Raw genomic sequence first — 25,396 nt, forward strand, 5'->3', positions numbered from 1 at the left:
GGTGTATGCAAAGGCTGCCTCTGAGCGAGGGTGGAGGATAAAAAGAAGAGGCCATGAAGGCATAGGCTTTATAAGGGGTATAAGGCATGTGACAATGGAAATGTGCCACCCATGGCAGCTGGTGATGACATGGCCACTGTTGCTAGATTACTAAAGGTGGGCTTGAGTGGAGAAGTATCTAACATCCTTCCCTCTTATTTATTATGAAGTTGAGGAAATACTTAGGCATTGCTGGTAAGGCACAGATGGGAATGCTGTGCTCTTCAGACTGCTTCCTGCTGTCTGGGGGCATCAATTTTGGAGCACTGTTGAACCTCACTGTCAGGACATATTTGATAATCAGGAGTCTCCAACTCTGTGGATAGGGTTTGGCAGTCCTGTAACAATGACTGATTAGTTGTTTGATAAAAAGTTGTTTGAATTTGTCATTGGAGAAATGTAGAGAAGAAATTGATAAAGCAGGGTTCAATTAGTAAAAGCAGGAAAACTAGAAGAAGAGGGGTCGGGAAGGTCAGTATTCACTTCCATGTGGTATTCTCAAAGACCCAAGGGCTGGAGACAGGGTTGTTGTTTATTTTTGGAGGTCTGTTTGGAGTTACTGGATTTTGTTTTTTACTACTGATTTGTTGACCTAAAAGCAGTATTCTTCTTGGAGGAATAGGCAAAGCCCATCTTTTTCAGGTGTAAGATCTAGTCCCTGTTGGTTTTGGAGTACCACTGCAGCTAGGGAGTCAATATGCCCTTGAAGGATAAATATGATTTGGGCCACTTGTTAGAGAGCCTGGAGGAACTGGGAAGAAAATTGGTGATAAAAGGTCAGCAAAGAGGCCAGTCTTGCTGTTTCAGTGGTGACACTGGAAGATATTCCTGTGACAGCCAGAAAAGACAAGGTTTGAACTGCCCTATTATGTCAGGCTGCTATTGCGTCTACAACTGGAATCTGTAGCGGCTCTTCTCTATGTGTTAATCCCAACTTGGGGAAGGGAAATACTAATTACCAGATAGGTGATGGTAGTCTTGATTACTGCAAAGAATGAAGGTGTTGTGAGCTATAGAGTACTGGGACTGAGGTAGGGGGTGGGGTTAGGGTTTTGCTGAAATCTAAGAAAGTTAATAATGCCCTTACAAAATGTGTCCAGGATGTCTTAAAGCAGTTTGCTATTCCAAAGTGAGAGATCTGAAAAAGGTAGGAGTCATGGCAACATCATACGTGGGGCAGTTGGTCATTTGACAAAAGTTATATGGGAAAGGCTGTAAGTGACGGTTGGGAGCTAGTACCAAGAGGAACACCAAGAGAGAAATCCCCAGAATGGCCCTTAAGGAGCTGGTAGTCTGAGACAAAATTGACAGGTTTGTATTATTTAGGAGAGGGATGTTATAGAGCCTATGGCCCAGGAGGGGTATTGACTCATCTCATCTACCTCCCCTATCTCCAGGGTTTAAGTAATGGCAATATATTTTCTCTGGATTTTAATTATACTCACCAAGTGGCAAGGGGTGAAGAAATAGTAGAAGTTATAGACAACACCCATTCCTCAGCTGGGATCCCATGGGTCCATGATATAGAGGTAGAGGGCCCATTTTGTCCATAGATGAAAGAATCAGATGTAGCACATGGTATTGAAAGAGCAGTATAGACAACCTCCAGATTTGTTTCTAGACACTCTTTACAATAGCCTTCTGACTGGTCACAGGGGAAGCAGGAAAAAAGGTCGTTAAATGAAGGAGGAGGGGATAGATACAAGGGTGATGCATATTTTAATTGGCCCCTGCTATGGAACGTATTCTGAGGGACTGCTTGTTATAAGTGAGGGTTTCTTGGATTTCAGATCTCCATGTAAGAGTTGCCCTGGACAGAATCAGGTAAGGAGGAAATACCTATATCCGATCCAGTAGAGTTGAGCACAGATGCCAGAGTGAAGCCTCACTCTTCTGGAACTAGGACAATGTGGTTGATCTCAGGGTCCTCTGAAACTTCAGGGAGCAGGGTCCTGGTGAGGATGATATGTAGGAAGGGACGTTTTCTTGAGGTGGAGAAGTAAAGGACTTGAGTTGGGATAGGTGAATCCAGTGAGAAAGAGAGAGAGCCTCTAGCTTAGTGGCAGTGGAGGTTGCAAGAATTATCTTGAAGGTGTTCTGCCATTTAAGGGGAAAGAGTGAAAGACATTGCTATGGAGAGGAGAGTAGGGCCTGATCTCAATGTTGAGAGGAGAACACGATCTCTAATGTTGTTTGGGGATGAACAGGAGTTGGTATGTGGCTGGGGTAGGTGGCAGTTAGTAAAGTTCCATCGGAGAAAGTTGAGATGACAGAGTAAGGAGTGAGTAGGTCATCAGGGAGAGACAAGTGTCGTGTGAAAGCCTATGGATCAGAGGTTGTCATCTCTACATGAGCTTAAATGGCAACATGAGAAGCAGTTACTTGGGAAAAGCTCATAGCCTGAGAAGCACCAGTAATAGGAGCTTTACCCAATGGAAGTTCTTGTGAGAGTTTGACAAGGGTACAGTTTTAGGAGTGTTTAATTCACTCTATCTTTCCTGGGGACTGGGGATATTGGGAAATATGGAAATGCTAAGGGGTGTTGAGGGTTTTAGATAGAGTTAAGAAAATCTGGGAGGTTAAGTCAGGACCATTGACCCATTAGCAGGGATTCCAATGCAGAGAATGATCTGAAGAAATGTCTGAGCCCTTTTGTTGGTGGTAGGGGATGTACCTACCCTAAGGTGCCCACCAAGGCCAAGAGGTACCCAATGCACTTGACTATAGGCATATGGGTAAAGAAAAGTTGCCAGTCAGTTCTGGAGAGAGAACCTCTGTCCTGGTGAGCAGGGAAAAGGGGGTCTGCAAAAACTAGAGTTGGGATCTGACATTTGCCAGATCTTATAAGAGGCAGTAATAGCCCTTAAGAAATGCAAGTCCTCTGAGGTGAGCTGCAGTTGGGTTTTAACAAAGTGAGACATGGCTTGGTGATTAGGATTAAAGAGCTGGTGTAGATGGGACAAAATTGGGGACATGGGTTGTAATGCAAGGATGTCCTGTGGTAGGTAAGACAGGTTTGGCAAAACCAAAGGCTACAGCTTTAGGCACCTTGGTTATTTCCTTTAGTGATGATGGGATTGTTGGGTCTGATGGTGCTGGCAGTGGACAAGTCCACCAGCCATAAGGAACTGGGAGCTCTTTATCATGGCCATAATATGATCTGATGTTGTAAATAGCCCACTCTTCAGATGGCAATATGTGACAGAAGGATATGGAAGCCATATTTTGGAGTCTGTGTAGATGTTTAGGGATTGTCCTTGTACCAATAGGAAGGCACCAGTGAAAGTTATTAGTTCAGCCAACTGATTAGTGGTGTGGGCAGGGAAGGTTATGCCTCAACTATTTCAGGAAATAATAATAATAATAATAATAAAAAACCCTGCCATCTCTCCACACTCCTGCTTCTCTCAGCCAAGTCCTCGGCAGGGCCAGACCAGCATGCTTCCAGCTCTTCTGCCACCCACAACCCCCCCTCCCCCCCTCCTCCCCCCCCTCCCCCCTCCTCCCCCCCCTCCCCCCTCCCCTCCATCACACAATGTCTGATCACTGTGTACCCAGCTCTGGCTCACTTGTCCCTGTAGCCGATAGTTCCCTCTCCACCATAAACCCCTGTAACCGGTGGTCCCACATTCAAGTAACCAAGTAAATCAAAACTCTTGATGCTTATAATTAACCAATCAGATTTATGCATCAATAAATTCTCAATTTACAAGATGGTAATACAGTAATTTCAGAACCAATTGATAATGATAAGAGCTTTATCCCAATTATTCTAACCTTATGATATCATAACTATCTGTGGCTGGTTAAAACCATGCTGGTTCATGTCCACCTTCATCTTGGCCTTTCTCCTTCCCCAAAGATGCTCTCTGTCTCTGCCACTTTTAGCTCTGCCTCCCTTTTCCCTGTCAACTCACAGGCCTCCTGCTGCTCTAACATTTTAGTGATTGTACAGGGAAAATCCTGACACACTCAACCACCTCCATATGTGACTCTATGATATAGCCTATTTGGCCCCCTTATGTAAAAAGGGAGCTACCATCTGTGTACCAGATATCGATGGCCTATGCAATGTGCCCTCCTGTATTAGTGAGGGGTCGGGGAGTAATTCCTCTAAGGTTTCAATGCAAGAATGAGATGGGGAGTGCTCTATGTTTGGCCCTAGGAGACGATATCAGATGATGAAGGGTGGGTGTGATTCGGAAGTAAGTGTGGCTTCTTCTACTAGTGCTAACTGGAGAGAGAGAGAAGTCAGGAGGAAGGTGGAGTTTGTAAGTCTTTATAGATTAAGAACACAGGTTGTGGTAGGAGAAGGTGGTGATAGGTGACTCAAAAGTTAGTTTATGTATTTTCAAATGAGGAGCTTGTCAGCTGCTAAAGTATGCAGTACACCCATCCCTGGGTGGTAAGATCTAATTTTTTGACAGATATGTCATGGGTGCAAAGGAAAGTTCCGGTTGGTGATGCTAGATCCCAACAGTACATTCCTCTTTGTGTTACATAGAAGGAAAAGGGATGGGTTAGGTCTGGGAGGTGTAGGGCTGGGGCTAGAAGAATAGCCTGTTGGAGCTTCTGAAATGTCTTGGTAATGGATGCAAAAGGGGTCATGTTAGGGGCTGAAGGATGCTACATACAGGAAGCAGCAAAAAAGGAGAAAGGGGTTGGGTGGGGGGAGGACTCGGGAATGTAAGAAACCGGATATTTCTAGGAATGATAAAATCTCTTTGATAGAATAGGCCAACAAGGGGACTGAATTGGGTGCTTTTTATCCAAGGTAATGGCTTTGTGGATTGGAGTAATGGTTAGTTCCAAGTAGTTGACCTGAGGAGTGGACAGTTGGACCTTAGACAGTAAGATTCTGTAGCCCTGGCTGGACAAACATTCAGAAGAGCAGAGGTGTCAGTTTGGTTACTTTGTAGAGACAGACTGCAGAGGAGGTCCTCTATATATTGTATTAGTTTAGACTGAGGAGAGACAAAGAGTAGATAATTAGTCAGGGTCTGGCCAAATAGATGTGGGCTCTACAGGAACCTGGGAAAGGGCAGTCCAGGTGAATTGAGTAGAGAGGTAGGTGCCAGCATCAGTCTAGGTGAAAGTAAAGATGTTTTATGGCTGGGTATCCAGGGAAATAGAGAAAGCATCCTCGAGATTCAGGACTGAGAAATGGGAGATCCCTGAGCAGTCTCCCACGAGAGTGGGAAGGAGTGTGTAAGAGGGGACCATTGCAAAATGGACAATCTGGAGATCCTGAACCAGTTAGTAGTCCCCTTTGGGCCTTTTAACTCTAAGTATTAGGCTTTTAAAGGGAGAAGTAGGTTTTTTTTTGTTTGTTTGTTTGTTTGCTTCCTTAGGAGGTCAGAGATGATAAGCTTAAGTCCCCTAAGCTTATCTGGAGCAGTACTGAGCTTGGGTGATGTACTTGATAGGTGTGGTATGCATCAGCTGGATGAGCCCTATATTCGGGGTGCCAGCTGAGGTTCTTGGTTCCACCTCTTCTCTCAGGATACTTCTGGTGCAAGGGCTTGGAGAGGACAGGGTGAAATATGGAATGGGTGGAGTCCTCAGTCTGTCTTTTCGTTCAGGATGTCAGATATTGCACACGAGACCAGGAGGGGTTAAACTGGATCCCTGCTGCTTTCTCCCCTTCACAGTGTTTAGAAGCCACCATTGCTCACGGGACTGGAAAGATTAAGCAGAGTCTGGAACTGGATTCTGGTCCTACTGGGGGCAAGTGCAGGATGATGAAGGCTTCTCCAAGGATCATAGTCTTATGGCTTTAATGAAGCAGTTCTCTGAAACGATCTTAGCTTGTTCATATATCTTTATTAGGGGGTATTGAATGTACATACTTTATTCAGGGTGAACCAAGGGTTATATCATTTTGGGGAGGAAGGTAAGAGTATCCAGGGAGGAAAATTATCATTGACTAAAGGCTAAGGCTACTGAGATGCCTCAATGCATGGGCTATTCTGTGACCACCTGGTTAAAGGTCTCCAGGTCATATGCTCCAAGGCAGACATGGAAACAGGGAGTGAGCTAGTATCCCTCCTACCAGTCTCAGTTTTGAGAATTCCATGGTTTGAACATTCTCTACTTGACCACTCCATACCAGTTCCTCTTGTGGAACAGTCATGTGCTCTATGGGTAGAGGGTTCTGTAATTGGATGATGACCATAACAATAGGGGGAGGGGTAGCAACAGAGTGGGTTTGTGTGTCCCAGACTTGGGGGTCAATCTGGAAGGCTGACAAAGGACATGTTTGAACAAATAGGTTGTTTAGCTAGGAGAAAGGGGAGAGAAACTGCTGGTAAGCTTGAAGTCAGGTGAATGGGAGAGTGAAGGAAATAGAGGCTCCCATTTTGGCTAGAAGATCCGTTTCCAATAAGGAGATGGATGGGACAGGTTGGTACCACCAGAAAAGAATGGGTGAGAGAAACACCCCTGAAAATGCAACTAAATGGTGGGGTCTGGCAAGGTTGGTAAGGCTGTCTTCCTACCCTGAAAATAGGGAAACAAGGAGAGGTAGGCCCCCAAGACTCCATCAGCACCATAACTGATCCCAGTGTCTAGGAGGAAGGAGATGGGTCATCCTGAAACCATTGTGACTACCATGAATTGTGTCAGAGATGACAGGGATCAAGGCACCTAGGCCCCTTCAGTCATCCATGGCCAAGCCTAAGAAGTCAGCTGGAGGATGATCTGGGTCTGATGACCCCACACGGTGAGACAGTCAACAGCCCAGTGTCCCTCTTGATGGCACTTTGGAGATGGCTGGAGTGCTCTGTAAGGCCTGGGCTCAATGACCCTCCTCATCACATTTGAAGCAGGGATCCTATAATCCTCAAGCCTTAGGAGACCAAGGAGCCCAAGCAGTTGCAAAAGCGCTTGAGTGGGCTTAGCCAGCACTTGGTATTTGTTTTTAGGCTTTTTCATCTCTCCTTGGTACACTTTAAAGGCCAAGACTTTAAATGCTAAGACTTATCCCTTTGGGGTTAGGGGTTTCTCATCAAGTACTAAGCTTGGCCCTCATGTTGGAGAAACTCTAGGAAAAGAAATAGGCCATGAGAAGTTGTTTACCCTTTGGTTTTGGGGGTGGGTCTAGATTGGTATGCTGTAAGAGGGCCTTTGTGAGGCAGTCTGGCAACTAATAAGGGTTTTCATGTTTGTCCTGGGTGACCTCTTGGAGTTTCTCATAGTTTGCTGGTTTAAGAGCAGCCTTCCAGAGACTGGCCAGGAGGCAAGTTGTAAACTGATCTCTAGCTAGAATGTCCCCTGGGGTATTGTAGTTTCATTGGCAATCCTGCCTCAGCCCCTGGCTGGCTGGCCTGGTATGTTGCTCTAGTTTGGTTGGTTTTGTTTAGATGTATTCTAACCTGCTCCCAAACTCGCCTACACGATTTGAGAAGTAGATTGTTATTTAGAATCATATCTCTCTCTCTCTCTCTCTCTCTCTCTCTCTCTCTCTCTCTCTCTCTCTCTGTGTGTGTGTGTGTGTGTGTGTGTGTGTGTGCGTGTGTGTGTGTCTGTGTGTTTGTGTCTGTGTGTTATAGAAGGTGAAACTATAGGATTGGGTAATGTTTTGGAATTCTTTAATAAAAGTAGAGGAGTTAAAAGTATAAAAACCCTAAGTTTTTACTTTGTTTTGTATTTGTTTTGGTTTGTGTGTGTGTGTGTGTGTGTGTGTGTGTGTGTGTGTGAGAGAGAGAGAGAGAGAGAGAGAGAGAGAGAGAGAGAGAGAGAGAGAGAGAGAGAGAGAGAGATTTTGTTTTTCTATTTGAGAGAGTTCACTTAATGAAAAGAGAACATGTACCTTGACCAGGTCATCCACTTGGAAACCTCCTGCAAAGGGAGAACTGGGGTCTGGTTGGGCCAGGTAGGGAGAGGTAGTACCAGGCCCCACTATGTGTGTAGTAGGAGCCAGTGCCAGGGGAGACTGAAGGCTGCTGGTGGGGTGAAAGTGGGTACCAGGATAGGATGGTTCAAGCATGTTGATGTTGGAGAAGGAGAAGGGGAGACTGAAAGAGCCAGAGGAGGAGAAGGAGCTATGGGTGGAGGCCAGTGGTGGTGGTGGTGGTGGTGGTGATGGTGGTGGTGGTGGTGGTGGTGGTGGTGGTGGTGGTGGTGGTGGTGGTGGTGGTGGGACTCATTAGCAAGATCCAGAGTAGTGGAAGAGTAATTCTGTTTAAACTTCAGAGCTAGCTGCTGAGCTGGGAACAGGGAGAACAGAGGGAAGGGTTGGAATGAAGGTAAGAGAAAGCTTGGGCATAGGCAATCTTTCTTTATTTCTCTCTCTCTCCATTTTCCCTGTCAGTAACTGTGGAGGTCCTTAATAATGTCAGGATTTGGGATACCACCGGGTGGCCATTGTGATTGAATATCTAAGAGGTACTGACAACAGATTCAACTGCAAAGGTGAATAAGATTAGAGCATCTTAAGTCAGGTGCCAGGTGGAGAGGGTCAGAGGTTCTCTAAGAACCAGCCCCAATTAAATGCTTTCCTTTATAAGCAGTTTCTTGGTTGTGGGTCTCTTCATAGCAAGAGAACTTTACTAAGACAGGTGGAGTTCAGCAAGACTGAATGCTACTTCTAGGGTCCTTAGCCTCTCGGGTACCAGTGCTGCACAGCTAGGCTCCTAAGCATCACAGGTTGGGTATGGAATTGAAGGAAGAGTTGCAAGATTATTCCTAAGGGGAAAGCTGTTTTCATACTCTGCTGGGATGCTTCAGGGTCCTGTACTAAGGAATTCTCCAGACATCACTGAGGCAGAGACAAATATGTAACTGAAGTAAGTTTGTGCTTCTGCTCTTTGACCCTCTCAGTTGGAAGAGCCTTTAGACAGGGAAAGTCTAAATGCCTCATGGCCTTCAGACCTCGGGACTACAGGAAGAGCTCTGCCTGCTGCAGTCTCAGGGCCTCTGAAGTCCAACAAAGCTGCCCTTTATCAACATACTGACTTCTGGAGCCAAATTCCCAGAGGTATCCCAGCAGGAGTGTCAGGAAACAAACAGGGAACCAAAGAATTCCAAATCTGCTGGCTGCCTGTCACCTCAACCCTTTAAGCCAGTTCTCTTTCTGCAGGAACAAATTGTGATTGGGAATGTCTATTAGTCTTCACAGTGTGTATTGTGAGTTTGTGGCGTTGAGCCCTCTGCCTGGCTCAGTTTGGGGAGCCCTCCCAGCCCACTGCCATCTGCTCAGTGTCTGTGCTGACTTAGGGCTAGCTCCCCTTGCAGACATGGTGAGGATGCCAGGCTTGCAGTGGGTGCCCATGGCATCTGTCTTGTCTGGGCACAAGGCATGTTTGTAAACATGGTGTGGAAAGAAGATTGAGGTGGTGACAGCCAGCCTGTGCCCCAGAGCCTCCCTGCTTGTTTTTCCCATTACATCACCCTTGGCAACCAATGGGGTGGGGGGCAAGGCTGGCAGGGCAGTGCTGCTTCCCCTTGTTTGAAGGCCAGACTTTGCAAGCAAAATAAATAGAACCTCCTAAATGTCACCCCAGCAGCAGAAAAGACCTTACACCCTTACCTTTTCAAGCTCCATCCACTCTCTCCCTTCTCAAAACAAAAGGTCAGAGAATGAGATAGAGACAGGAAGGGAGCGAAGGTCAAGACAGGGGAGGGGGTCCATTCTGTTAGTTTTGCCTTACTCAGGAAGGGGTACTCAGTGCCCACAAGGCTACGGCTCTGAGTCACACAAACAAAAAGAGGTCACATGATCATATTCCCTCCTTCCATTGGCACTTGCTCAATCAGAATGGACCAGGCGATGAAGGAGACCTGGCATTTTAGGGTAACCCTGTCCAAGCAGAGTATAACTAATAACAGGGCTTGGTTGTTATCGGGCTAATGCCCAGCCTAACGTGTTTGATCTCAAAGCTGCTATCCAATCTTGTTCTATGGTGTTGCGCATGCGGCGAGCAGAGCTGGGGACTGAGGAATGCTGAGGCAGGAGGATCTGTACTTTGACCTTGAGTCCAGCTTCTGCCTTGAAACCAAAACAACAGAAAGACTTTTAAGAATAAACAAAAGAACCCGACCCAGAAAGATAGCACTGCATGCTTTCTCTCATTGTGGATGCTTGGTTTATCTGTGACAGGAAACAGAAGGAAGGAAGAGGCAGGGAGGAGGAAGGGAGAGGCGAAACGGGAGGGGGGAGGCATGGGCTAAATGTGGACAAAGAAGATGAAGTGCTTGAAAGAAAACATTCTTTTTTTTTTTTAAATGAAACCTGTCACTACTACACAGTGAATATATGCAAATAACATACTGGGGTTTTTAGCTTTAGTTTAGTTTATTTCTGTTTTTTAAAAACTAGATGGGTTAAAATGTTGAAATGAACCAGATAAGGAAGGCAGATTCCATTTTTTTCTCTTATATGCTGAACTTAGACTTAAAATGAAGTGTGTGCATGTGTGTGAGTGTGTATGAGTTATTTGCATGTGAATGTGCATGAATGTGTGTGTGTGTGTGTGTGTGCGTGTGTGTGTGTGTGTGTGTGTGCGCGTGCGCAAGTGTTTGTTCATGGACATGTCAGTATGAATGCAGAGTGTGTTCACATGAGAGTATTTGTGTGTATGTGTGAGTGTGTGTGTGCATGGTTGTGTACATGTGTATTGTGAGTGTGTGTGTGTGTGTGTGTGTGTGTAGGTCACGGAACTATAGAAAAGATCAAGAGAAGAAAGGAAGGGATGCTGAAGGAGGCAGAAACAGGTGAGAAAATGTATTTGACAAGAAAGCAGAAGGCAGCTAACAGGAAGGAGAGGAATCAGCCATTGTGTCACTATCAAGAACAAAGTATAATGACACATGCATATATATATATATATATATATATATATATATATATATATATATATACACATATATAGCATATATATATATATATATAATCAGCCATTGTGTCACTATCAAGAACAAAGTATAATGACACATGCATATATATATATATATATATATACACACACACACATATATAGCATATATATATATACATATATATATATACATATATATATATGTATATATATATATATATTGTGTGTGTGTGTGTGTGTGTGTGTGTGTGTGTGTGTGTGTGTGTGTGTGTGATGGCAAAACCCAATACTTTGTATACTAGTCTATACATTTAATTTTTAAAACAACAAAATAAGACTAACAAGCTGGCTCACTTGGTAAAACTGTCTATGATACAAGCAGGAGGAGTTCCTGAAGCCAGATACCCAGGATCCACCTTTTTTTTAAAGCCCAGAACAGTACAGTGGTGTCCTGTAACTGTTGTGCTGGGGGAAAGGGTGGTAACAGAAGGATCCCTGAAGCTCATTATCCAGCCAGCCTATCCAATAGTGAGAAACCCTGCATGAGAAAGTAAATGTGGAAGGAAATCATGGAAGACGTTTGGCATTGACCTTTGACCTCTACAAACACATCCATGCTCACAATAGCAAGCCTGTACACCATACACACCCCACACCACACACACAGGCTTCCATTGTCCCTGCACTCAGGTTTCTCCTTCCTGAAGTGGATAGTGTCTGGTAGAGAAAAGATAGAATGAGTGTCTCGGTTAAGGTTTCCATTTCTGTGCTGAAACACTATGACCAAAAGCAACTTGGGAAGGAAAGGATTTATTCAGCTTACACTTCTAATTCATCACTGAGGGGAGTCAGGGCAGAAACCCAAAACAGGCAGGAACCTGGGGGCAAGAACTAATAATCTAAATGTTGCTTACTGGCTTGCTCTCCACAGCTTGCTCAGCCTGCTTTCTTCTCGCACCCAGAAGCACCATCCCAGGGTTGGCAATATCCACATTGAGCTGGACCCTCTAACATAGTCACCCACAGGCTGATCTGTTAGAGTTACTTTATCAATTGAAGTTCCCTCTTCCCAAATGCCTCTAAGTTGTGCCAAGTTGACATACAGCTAGCCAATATAGACAGGTTTTGAGGGTGATATGCCAAAACAAAATTACCGGTGAGAAAAATTGAGCAATTAGTTTTTATCTATCTTGCCCAGTGTTCTTTTAATGAAGAACATACACAAAGTATGTAAGTTTATTCAGGGTTGGTAAGATATGTCAGGGGTTAAGATGCTTGCCTTCAAGCCTGACAATGTGAACTCCATTCCTGGGATTCACTTGTTCAAAGGAGACAACAGATTCTTTCAAGTTGTCTTCTGACCTCCACACAAACAGTGTGGCACACACGTGCCTTTCTACAAACAAGCAAGTAAAACAAACAAACAAACAAACAAACTTAGCCAGAAAGGCAAGGCTCCTAAGAAACTCCCAGAATTCATCATGTGTATCACACAACATGTAAAGGATGTTTAAGAAAAGGAGTCAGTTGGTCTCCAGCTCCCCAACCTAGGCTCACAAGTCTAGCTCTGAGTCACCAGTACGGACCACAGCACCCTGGAGTTATCATATCTGCTCTCAATGCTCACAAGGTAAGCAAGCACTCTCCTAAATTAGCCTTCTTTCTTGACCACAAAAGATATTTTCAGGAAGTGTCCCGCATATATTTGTCATAATTCTTTCATTTTCCATAGCAGTCTGTGGAACTAAGAAAACGTTCTCTATCAAAAAAATAAAAATTAAAGAAAAAAAAAAAACCTTGTTCAACTATGTTTAACAAAGACTAAATTACCTTCTTATTATCTCCATACAAAGAATGCTGAAATTGTTGCAGCACTCCACAGGTACAAAGAACGGCTATGATTGTGCAGTTTTTGCCTCATTGGATTTGTAACCTTGGAGGAAAAAAAAATCCTGCAATTTGTTGTTACTCTTCTTTTATTCTAAGTAAACACTTACATATAAGTAATTTCTGAAGTGCAAACTCATTTCATTTCATTTTCCTTTTAAAACCTCTAATTGTATAAGCTATGGTGCCTAAAAAGAAAGTTAATGTCTTTAGAAGAAGCAAAAATAATTCATTCTTTGACTAAGAAGAATGCATATTCTTCTGCTACATGTTTACCTAGACATCTGTGTCTGTTTCATTTCTCAGCCTTTCATTGAATCTCCCAGGAAGACACAAATTCAGTGTCTACCTATACAGTGAGTTGGGTCCTTCATAACCTGTTAACCAACCAAAATTCAAGAGAATAGTTTAGGAACTTAGAAAAAAATCAGTTTTTTGTTTATTAAATGATAGTAGTGGGTGTGATCATCTAACTTTCTCTCCTTCCATGCTTTTTCGTTATTTATCTTGTTGTTTGAGGCTAAAAAGAATGATCTCTACCAAGATACTGTCGCAACTATATCCTGCGGTTAGTTTTCATTGTTAACTGGACATAAGTTAGAAACCCCAGTGAGGAACTGTCGAGTAGATCATGGCGGCCTGTAGGCCTGTGTAGAGGATTGTCTTGACTTTCTGTAGTTGGAATGCCTACCCTGAATGTGACTGGGTACATTCTCCAGGCTGGGCCCTACACTGTGTAAGAGTAAAGAGAATTAGATTCCTGAGTTTATACTTTCTCTGCTCTTGGCTGTGGGCAGGGTACTTTAAGTTGCTGCCTCGATTTCTCCAAAGTAATGGATTGTAGGGATCAGATGAAATCTTGAGTAAATGTGTGTTGTTGACAAGAACACAGCACTGTCAAGGTCCAGTGCCTCAGACCCTCGGGAGTAGCAAGTTTTCCTTGGGATGAGATTCAAAGGGATGGCAAAACTTTCCTTCCTTCCTCTAGTCCTATGGAATGTGGGCAGCATATACAAATACAAGTGTTTACGAATGACTAAAAAGTATGTACAAAACCATTCACTCTAGATGCTTCCCAAAGGATACTTAAAGCCCGTGACTACTCAGCCTACAATCTGGCACAGAGATTAGCCAGCTCCTTCCAAGGTGCTGTGTATAACACACGCATGCTAGTGTTCTGGGTGTTGCTGGTGGTCTCATAGTTGGTGCCACTCCATCAGAGCATCCACAGCCCACCTGACCACAGCTTGTTTTTGCATGCGTGTATGTTGTCTGTGTATCTGATCTTTCTCCATTCCTTCTTTATCCCCAGTCGGGTTTCATGATCCAAGCTATGCTGGACATGGCAATAAACCATAATCTAGAATTGTGAGAGGAACAAGCCCTGTCTTCCTTAAGTTACTTTTTGTGGGGGCATTTTATCACAGCAACAGAAGTGAATCTAGGGCAACAAAGGGTACATTTAGGACAAGTTTCCACCTTACTCTACAGTATCATGGGTGCCACTGACACACATAGCAGGGGTCAGCTTAGGGGTGACATAAAGTCAGAGTATTTGGGAACAAGGAAGAAAAGTCAGGTGGCAATATTGGGGACTCAGTCTGAGGAATTAGATTATTCCAGAGCTCTTGGTTTAATGGATGACCCCTTAATGCAAAGAATCACACTCTAAAGACAGAGTTTCCCTTTGAAGAATGATTTGAATGAGTACATTTTGAAATTCAAATATTATCAGATATCACAGAGGTGGATCCAGAATGGTGTCCCATTGTCCCACCATTTTGTACAGACCAGGATTTCATGGGCTAGTATTTGTTAGTCATCTGGGTAAGTGCCCTAAATGTCATTAAGGCACCCAATAAAAACAACAAAACAGTGAGGTGCAAAGATAAAAGGAGACAAGGCCTTGAGAGCGGCCAAGCTCATCAGAGAACCCATCTCCAGTTTTCCTCCAGGTCTTTTGTCTGTGGAAACATTCAACTGTACTGATATATGAAAACACACACCCCAGTAAACACTTCGCCACAGGTCCTACATTTTAAGAGCTAATACTGAGAAATTTCAGCAAAGTCTAAAGTTTGAATGAACTTCAGTTCCTACCCATCTTTTCAAACTTAAATCCCCTCTGCCTCCTTGTGTGAGTTTCCTCATAATATCAGAGTCACTATAAATGCTCAGCTCCAGCACTTGAGTTGTCTACTTGTGATGTTTGTCCTTTTGACTTGTGTTCCAGGCTGACCTTGCAGTCACAACAGTTCTCCGGGGGGGCTCTCCTCAGTCTCTTGGGCACTTGGATTGTAGTTAGGAGCCAACATGCCTGGTTAGCACTTCCCAGCTGCCTTTTAGAGCAGGTAGGCTTTTCAGATGCCTTATAGTGCAAGCTTGACAGAATGGCTCTCACAGGAAGCTGACTTCTAATTTGGGATTTTTTTAGGGAGATTCAAAGCTAGGGGCCTCAAGAGCTCCCAGGGTCAACAAAGAACACTTCTCTAGGCCCCTGCAAAGGAGACTTTCTTTCTTGGAGACATCCAATTGTCATAGGAGCTGACATGGGAAACCACATTCCTGTACAAGCTCTTCTGAATGTGTGCATCCAGTCCTTGTTCCCTCCCAGAATTCCTTGGTACCAGCTTACTTCTTAAAGGCTTCTTTATAGCCTATATTTTTGAATCAACACAGGGAGAGACAACTAACGAAGTTTCCTCTCCTAGCTAAACAGTCCTTAATGTAAATCAGAACTCAAATACAAAGCAGTTCTTAATTATTAGGAAATCTTAGTAGAATTGGTCAACTTCTCCTGCAAATGGAACTCTTTGTAGCTAAATAGAATGAATATCCTCTTGTGGATATTCTTCCTCGGAAAATGATGACTCTTGTTAGAAGCCACCACACATCAGGTAACCTTTGCTAGTACAAACATGTCTTCTGTTTCTCTCTTTCTTCCCATTTAAAGCTATGTGCTGCTTTAAGGACCATCTGTAGCACTCTTAACATTATCTCTCATTTACTCAGGTTCTGCTCCAGTGGCTTGAAAAGACTCCATTAAACACCAAGGTATCTTCCTTTTTAAAGCAAACACCAAACTAAAGGCTTGCTAGAAAGTTCCTCTGATGTTTGACATGAGGCAGCCCTGGCACAAGGACTTCTTGTGCCTCTGCAAAGTGTTGTTTAGAGTGTGACCCAGGAACATCACGGGTACAGGCTTCTAAGAAATACCAGAAGTAACCCTCGGGTTGGAAAAGCTATTTCTAGGAAGATTCCGAAAGTGTAATAAAACTTTATCTTAGGAAAGTTTCCCCTACACCTAGGTTATTATACAAAAAGTGGGATTTCAAAGGGAAAAAAAATCACCTGTAGGTGCAATGAACTTTACAACCCATGATCTAAATCAAATACCAGGCGACTGAAAATGAGCGTCCTACAACTTAGTGGAGTAGGGTCTCAGCTTGGCATTGTCCATTGATTTAGGGCTTCCCTTACTTTCCAACCACTTCGCAATCGTCTCTTCTCTGAAAGTAATGGAGAGTAATGCCAGACATATGTTTCTTTTCACGATGTGGACACAAATTCAAGGCCACAAAATGAAGGGAGGCACGTCTGTCTGGGTTTGTGCCCTCCAGACAATCACACGTTCCATGGCTTCAGGTCCAGCAGTGAAGGCGCATATATGTAAGAGACAGAGGTCTGAGCTCCCACATCAGGCTAACACCTTCCTGCCCTCTGGGGTTTTGGGTTGGTCTTAAGACCACACTCCAGTCTTTATTCTGCCAGCTAACATCTGGGTACTGGTTGGAAGATCTTTTAAGATTCATTCTCAGTCCTTGTAGTCAGCTGATACATAGATACTGCTGACCCAGGCTGGCACTCCTCTCTGAAGTGTGTTGTTCATCTGATTGTATCATTCATGCCTGGTGTCCCACCCTACCCCCTGCAGCCCCTACGCCTTAACTCTGCTCCCCTCCCCATCTGAGATGCTCTACGTTCCTTAGACCCTTTCCAGGCTCAGTCCATCCAGCATTCCTTCCAATAGACACTTGCTCAACTTTCTTCCTTGTTTACGTATGCTGCATACTTACAGACTCACTGCAGGAGGCTGGCTCCTGGTTATTCACATGTGCCCTGTCTTCCTCCTGCATCATAAACCAAGACACGGTCTATTCCAGGTCTTAACTTCTGCTCTAGGATATTTCCCAGACCCCCACCCACCCCAGCCAGCCACGGCTTAGAAAAAAAATGCATATAGTTTTTGAAAGCTATTTGCTACTTAGTTGAAATCCATTGCACAGCTGCTTCCAGCTTGAATTGTCTGTGAATAGATCTGAAAACCGATTTAAAGTAACTGAATACAAGGAGCTTTTTAAGTCTTTTAAATTTATTTTTTATTTTTAATCTCTGTGAGCAATGTCTTTGGGGAGCTGTCTCACTATAGGTGATGTGCTGGAAGTACATAGGTTTGTCCAAAATTCTAGAAAACTGGGTTGCTTGAAACATAAGCTGATTTGCTTGAACCTAATCCTTCAACAGCTATTTTTAAGCACCCGCTAAAAATGAACATAATAAAAATCTACACAAGTATGCCATGATGAAAAGCAGAGGAGGTGGTGAAGTGAAAAATCAGGGCAGCTCACCTAGGATCCCCCCCCCTTCTTCCTTCCCTAGTTTCCTAAGTATTCCTGTCTAGATGGACGTTCCACACACCCACATACCCACACACCCACACACCATGATGCTTTGCTTTCAAAATCAGATCGTTTATTTTGAAAGAATCATCATATTCAGAGAATCATTACTTGCTCCCTTGGGTTATGTGACCACCAGGCAGTTTCTAAAGCCTCCAGGAAGATCTGCTTTAGACAAATGGATGGAACTAGAAAACATCATCCTGAGTGAGGTAACCCAGTCACAAAAGAACACACATGGTATGCACTCACTGATAAGTGGATATTAGCCCAGAACCTCGGAATACCTAAGATACAATTCACAGACCACATAAAGTTCAAGAAGAAGAAAGACCAAAGGGTGAATAGTTCAGTCCTTCTTAGAAGGGGGAACAAAATACCCAGGGGAGAAGATATAGAGACAAAGTGTGGTGAAGTAGAGACTGAAGGAATGACCATCCAGAGACTGCCCCACCTGGGGATCCATCCCATATACAGTTACCAAACCCAGACACTATTGTGGATACCAACAAGTGTTTGCTGACAGGAGTCTGACATAGCTGTCTCCTGAGAGGCTCTGCCAGTGCCTGACAAATACAGTGTCAGATGCTCTCAGCCAACCATTGGACTGAGCATGAGGTCCCCAATGGAGGAGTTAAAGAAAGGACCAAAGGAGCTGAAGTGGTTTGCAGACCCATAGGAGGAACAACAATATGAACCAACCAGTACCCCCAGATCTCCCAGAGACTAAACCACCAACCAAAGAGTACACATTGAGGGACCCATGGTTCTAGCCAAATATGTAGCAGAGGATGACCTACTCAGTCATCGATGGGAGGAGAGGCCTTTGGTCCTGTGAAGGCTCAATGACTCCCAGTGTAGCGAAATGCCAGGGCAGGGAAGCAGGAATGAGTGGGTTGGTGAGCAGGGTGTGGGGGTGGGGGGATAGGGAACTTTCAGAGGGGAAATTAGGAAAGGGGATAACATTTCAAATGTAAATAAAGAAATATCTAATTAAAAAAAAAAGATCTGCAAAGCAGGTGACTGCTAAGCTGAGTCCTAACTCTCCCTGGGAGGACCTCTACACTCTCACTGGATCGGTGGGACAAACACAATTTAAAACTGAAAATGTCTTTGCCTACGTTATAGTCTGCATAGTACCATAGCAGGTGATTCTTATGTGTTGTTGTAATTAATTCAAATAATAGATTGTGTTGATACCTCTCATCTTAAAGCATAAGCAGAGGCAGAGGCAGAGGCAGAGGCAGAGGCAGAGGCAGAGGCAGAGGCAGAGGCAGAGGCAGAGGCAGAGGCAGAGGCAGAGGCAGAGGCACAGGTGGTCAGTGGGTGGATTTACTGCAGGTTCAAGTGGAATCTTGGATGGTTGGCTATATTATTCTTTTCTTCTCTCCCTCCATCTCCCCTTCCTTCCTTCCTTGATGAATTCAGCAATCAAATTGTACCACTTATATTTTCAGGCTTCTATGCATTAATTATGAAAATAAATTTATGTGATTCAAGGGCTAGTTCTAAATAGTTGGAGGCTGCCCCACCCAAAAATAATGTTCTGGATGGAACCTCCCTCAACATCTCTTGATTCCATACTATAATCTTTGCAAATACATTAAGAGTCTCGCGATTTCTGATTCTGGAATCTGTCTCAATAGCTGAGCGCTGTGGCTTGCAGTGTAGCAGCAGTCACTGAAGCTGATTCCTTGTGAACCAGTCAAAACCTGATCAAATGAGTACTGACACTCAGGAGACAGTCCATGGTGCAATGCAGTTACAGAATCCGCCATTAGTACTTCAGCCATCTTGCCCAGGTTTTTTGATATTGTGTGAGATATAATATGTCTTAGCTTATTGTTTTGAAATTTAACAGGAATAACTGAGGTATGCACCTGCTCTGTGATTTACTTTTTTATTTCTTTATGCAATGCTTTACTTAAGGAAGCATCCATTGATTTAAAAAATGTAAGGAGAACAGAGGAAAATATTTTAATCGAAAATGTATTGAATTCCTCCTCAAAAAGTATCTGTCTGTCTACTTCTGCAATTTGTCTCACTGCTGTGAAAAAGAATTGGAGAAATTAACACAAGGGAGGGAGGGAAAGTCTGCTGTGGCCCACAACTCCCATGACTCCATGATTCTGTCCATGCAGAGTTTACTCCATTGCTTAGGGCTTGAAGTGGGTGTAGATATGGTGTCTGACACAGGAGACCTCATGATAGCAGAAAATATCCAGAGAGGAGGGTCCCATGAACGAGAAATACCTTCAAGGGCCCACCCCAGAGACATCCCTTATTAAATAAGGACTGCTGATGGATTACTTATTGATGAGGTTGGAATCTTTGGAATTTGTTTACCTTTGAGTAGTGCCCCGCCCCTAGCTGGGGAGCCACACCTTCCACCCAGACACTCAGATAGAGACCATAGCACAACCTAGACTGGCCTTCTTGCCTTCCTTCCTTCCTTCCTTCCTTCCTTCCTTCCTTCCTTCCTTCCTTCCTTCCTTCCTTCCTTCCTTCCTTCCTTCCTATGTGTTTGTATTCCTGTGTTGTTTTTTTTCTTCTCCTTCTTTTTGTCTTTTCTTTGTTTCTTCCTTCATTTTTCTACATTTTTAGTGTGTTTGTTTGTATGTGTGTCTCTGTATGTGTGCCTGTATCTATATATGTGTGTGTGTCTGTGTGCATGTGTATGTGATATATATATATATATATACACACACACATATATATATATACACATATACATATATACATATGTGTGTGTGTGTGTGTGTGTGCACGTTTGACTGTGTCCTGGGGATGGAACTTGGGAAGTCAGGCTTAGCAGCAGGTGCCTTCACCTGTGAGCTGGGACTGGTTTTGTTTTGTTTTGTAGATTTTAAGAAGAGAAGGTTACCCATATAGCCCAGCTGGCCTTCACCTGGCTATGTAGAGAAGGATGGCCATAAATTCCTGATTCTCGGCCTCCATAGGCATGCGGCACCATGTCCATTTTATATAGTAATTTAACCCATGGTGGCACACATGCCAGGCAAGTGCTCTACTTAATGAGCCACATCCTCAGGCCTCCCTTTTCTTTGTCTTCTTATATACCCATAGCATAAATAGATTAGGCCTGTCTGTAGAATACTGACTCACTATATTATAAGTCTCTGCCCCTCCTTACACATACTTTTTTTTAAGCTATGAAGAATGAAGCCAATTAAACAACCTTCAGGACATTTTATGTCATGGTCCTGTGTCTCCTTCTACTCTGTCTTAAGATCTGGGACTGTGAGATTCTGTGAGAGAAGTCCCTCAGGCCCCACATACCAAGGTCCTTGATTCTAAACCTCTATCGATGCTGCTTCCCAGTTCTCAAAGTTTGTTGGATCCGGTGTTGTTCTCTCAGTGGAACAGGACCTACCCTGACAGAGCGGTGAAGAACAGTACAGCAGCATCTCTATCCCTAAGCCTCCCTGAGCACTCTGGAGCTTTACAGACCAGAGTCCATCATGTCTGGTAACTGAAGGAAGTAACTGTCCATTCTGAGTAAATTCATCATGTCATAAAACAGTGTCTATTTCAGGCCTCAATGTCCTAACTGCCAAGACAGCAGTGTCTTCCAGAATCAGGCCTATTTCCTATGGAATCAATACAAAAGTCTTTATACTTTTCAGTTCATACACAAGGGAAAGAAAACCCTCCCCTAATAACTGCGGCCTGTTAATAATAATTTATTATTACTAATTATTAATAATAGCATCCATACTGATGAATGTCAAAATATGTACAGCCCTTGGTCCTTGTTTACTTTTTAAAGTGGTTTCCATGGTGAAGTTTGGAGATGGTCCACACTACTAATTTAAAGACTATGAAGAGATTTGACTCTAGTTTCAAAACGGATGAAATAGGTCATTGAGCCAGAACACCATTCAGCAACTGCTAAAATATCGATGGGAGGAACTAGTTCCTGAGAATCAGATGGGTTTGCAGTACACAAAGCTGTGACCCTGCAGGTTTGCCATATACAGAGCTGTGACCCTGCCTGTTTGCTGCACTCAGATCTGAGATCCTTCTCCGACCTCCTTACATTATTTCATGTGCATGGCGAGAGAGTCGCATTAGCCATGGTTCAGCATGATTAAGGTGATATACTTTTCCCATAGCCTTCTGTAAACTCAGCCACAATTCCTCTCCCCAGAGCTGGGAAAGACTTCAGGATGACTGTCAGGCTTCAAGAAGTAATCAAAACAGTTAGAAACATCAGCACTATAAACCCCACTGCCCAGGGACTTTCTTTGTTCTTTTTCTTTGGCATTCATATGTGTCTTTGTGAAAGGATACATATTGAAAGACACGTTATGTATAAGAAACTACATTGGCGTGGGCCGTAATGCAATTATACTTTATATCACAGAACTGTCAGGAGCTCCTGGAGTCACCATGACAAGCTGCAGCAGCCAGAGCCCTTCCAGTGTGCTGTTTCCTCCAGTGTAGTGTGTGTGTCTATCAATAGGAGGGCTGACATCATTTCCTTCCAAGTGGCATTGTTTCACTCCAGTGGAGAGGAAAAGGACAACATATTATTTATGTAAAAGGCTCTGCTCAGGAAAATGGCTTTTTCCTACTTGTGACTTGTTAGGTTCTTCTAGAAAAGACAACAGAAATTTACAGGTCAACCACACAAAAGCATGAGAATGTTTGTTTCTGTTCATAGGTTTGTCTAATTTTTTTTCTTTTCTTGTTCCCATGCCACTTTTAATTTGGCAAATAATGATTATGTATTTAATAATTATTTATGGGTAACAGTGGCTTTAAAGTTTCTTTTGTTTATTTTTAAGATAGTTTTATTCCATAGATCAGGAGGCTTAGAATTTCAACATGGTATTTAGTTCTATAAGCACAGCCTATAAGAAGTCCATAAGGCTAATTAACATAGTTATTCCTCAATCTTGATAGAAACACTTCATTGTGATTTTTTTAAAAATATTTTTTCACAAATTCAGGAAAGATATTTCAATGCAAGAATTCTCAGAAATTACCAAAAGAAAAAAAAAATCCCATGCCCTGGCGTTCAGTAAAGATTGAGTTGTCTTCCTTAATGCAACGGTTTATTCTTAGAGAAAATCCATCCGAAATGGAAAGGATTAAATTCCAAGTTGATCAAAAGCCTGGCGGAGGCTTGGGGGCTTTAGCTGGACTTAGAGACCAATTTAGAATGCAGACACAATTCAGGAGCAAGGAAGACCCCGATGGCTCCTCAGAGCACACTTCAATCTTCCTTTCATCTCATTGCCACAGGCTCCTTCAGAGACGGTCTTCAGAAAATAAGAGCAGAAGATGGTATTTCAGACCAGTTTAGGGATCATTTTTTTCCCTGTGATATGTGTGTGTGTGTGTGTGTGTGTGTGTGTGTGTGTGTGTGTGTGTGTGTGTGTGTACGTGCGTGTGCGCGCGCTTTGCAGGTGCTCTACTACCAAACTACAAAACTGACTGGTCCTCCATGTTTTAACTTTGCTATAGTATAAGGCCATTGGTGACTGTGGGTGATTTTTTTTTGACTTACCAGTGTTAAACAAACATACACTATATTTGCTGTGTTTTAATCACTGGACTGTTTTACCCACTATAATCACTGTCTCTTGTTCTCACCAACCTACATCACAGGGTCCAGGACACTTGGGTTGTCTGGAGATCCTGCAGATGGCCAACCTGAGAGCTGGGGTTTAAACTCAAGCAGCAGATCTCCTTCAAGATCTATGTGTCCCATGCACTGTGTTCCAGGAATAGAATTTTCAATGTAATTGAGAGAATCTAATATAGAATATATGTACCCGTCCCTACCATACCTCTGGCCTTAAGAAAGCAAAATATTAATTATTTGGATTCAAGAAAATATCCTAAGAAAAAGAGATGGTTGGGTAGACAGTGCAGAAATATTTTCTCTTTCTTCTCAGAGTAGGGGCCAAAGAAATTATTCTTATTGCATCACAGCAATCCTTCAGATACAGCTAAGGTGACATACTGGAGTAAGATCCAGAACAATTCCCACCGAAAAATCTTACATGCAGCTGGCATGGGAAAAGTTGGAAATGACACAATTCATGACTGCATGCTGGTGAACTTTTCAAATTGTTCCATAGGGAAGAATTCTATGCTATCTTGTCAGGCAAACCTTAACACCTGACTGGCAGGTATGTGATCATCTCACCATCTCTGTATTTCCCTGAAACCAGCCTTCAGCTCCTACTTTCAAATGATACTATTAGCACCAACCCATCAGCCTTAGCAAGTAAAAGGCATTCTAAAGGCCAGAGATCAACAAGACCCACACAGACTGTGGGGAGAAGGAACTACTCCTGATCTCACATCGCCAGACCTCAGGTTGGTCCCTCTCCCTTTCTTTGTCCACATCGGTTTAAACATGAATCTATATCTTCTCCTACATCTGGCAGGAGGTACTTTTGGGGGCAAATGAATTGGAGGCTCTGTACAACACAGGCAGCAGAGGAAGCCATGCCCCCTTCAGGGTGAGCTCTAGAGGGACATCTACCTTCTTTGCTAAGCCCTGGAATCTTCCCACTGACCTCAGACAGACTGAGCGTGGTGTCAAAGAAAACAGCTTTAATTTGTTCCTCTTGCTCATGCACAATGCCTGTGAGAATACTTCAAAGGATTAAAGTAGGAGCTGGAGAGATGGCTTGGAGGTTAAGAGCATTGGGTGCTCTTCAAGAACACATGAGTTCAACTTCCAGCATCCACATGATGGTTTACAACCATCTGTAATTCCAATTCCAGGATATCTGATGCCTTATTCTGGTTTTAATTGGAACCAGGCACATTGTGGTATACAAACATACATGCAAGTAAAACACCTATATGTGCTAAAACAAAACAAAACAAAACAAAGCAAACAAAACAAAACAAAATGAAAACAGCAAGAAAGAAACAAAGGAAGAAAGAAAACAGTAAACAAGAACAATCTTGTGTTATGGTTTGGGTGTTAAGTGGCCTCTGCAGGCTCCTATGTTTGGTTTCTGATTTTGGGATACTGTGGAACCTTTAGGAGGTAGGGTATGGCTGGAGGGAGTGGTTCTCTGGGGTATTGGCACTGAGATTTATAGAGCACCCCTGCTTGCTGCAGCATCTCTGGTCTAAGCAGCCTCAAATGCCTCCTATGTAACCATGAGCCTCGGCAGCTGCCACTCCATCCACACCATGATAGATTGCACTGCTCAGACCATGAGCCAAAAACATCCTCTTCCTTGAGCTTCTTTTGGTCAGATATCTGTTAACAACAGAAATGGAAGCTAAGGTGTGTGTGTGTACGTGTGTGTGTGTGTGTGTGTGTGTGTGTGTGTGTGTGTGTGTGTGTGTGGTGTGTTTGTGTGTGTTTATGTGTGTGTGTGTGTGTGTGGTGTGGTGTGTTTGTGTGTATGTATGTGTGTGTATGGTGTGTGTTTGTATGTGTGTATGTGAGATACAAACACATATATGGAGAGATAGAGATATGCAAGAATACAGACATTCACAGATACATACAGACACACAGACAAATCCACATACAGCCACACATATACACACAGAGACACATTTACATATGTATACACATAGTTATACATAAAAACATACACACAGACCAACTCATATGCACAGTCATACACAGGTATGGATAGGCAGATAGATAGATGGATAAATAGATAGATAGATAGATAGATAGATAGATAGATAGATAGATAGATAGATAGATAGATAGACAGACAGACAGACAGACAGACAGACAGACAGACAGACAGTCACACTGTGCTGGCTAGTTTTACAACAACTTGACACAAGTTAGCATCATTTTGGAAGAGAAAACTCAATTGATAAAATGTGCCATCCAGACTCATCTGTGGACCAGCCTGTAGTACATTTTCTCAGGTTTGTTTTGTTTGTTTTGTTTGTTTGTTTGTTTTTATTTTTTTGGTTTTTCGAGACAGGATTTCTCTGTATAGCCCTGGC

The sequence above is a fragment of the Mus musculus genome, chromosome 3 (assembly GCF_000001635.26).
Source record: "Mus musculus strain C57BL/6J chromosome 3, GRCm38.p6 C57BL/6J".
In the NCBI taxonomy this organism is placed as follows: Eukaryota; Metazoa; Chordata; class Mammalia; order Rodentia; family Muridae; genus Mus; species Mus musculus.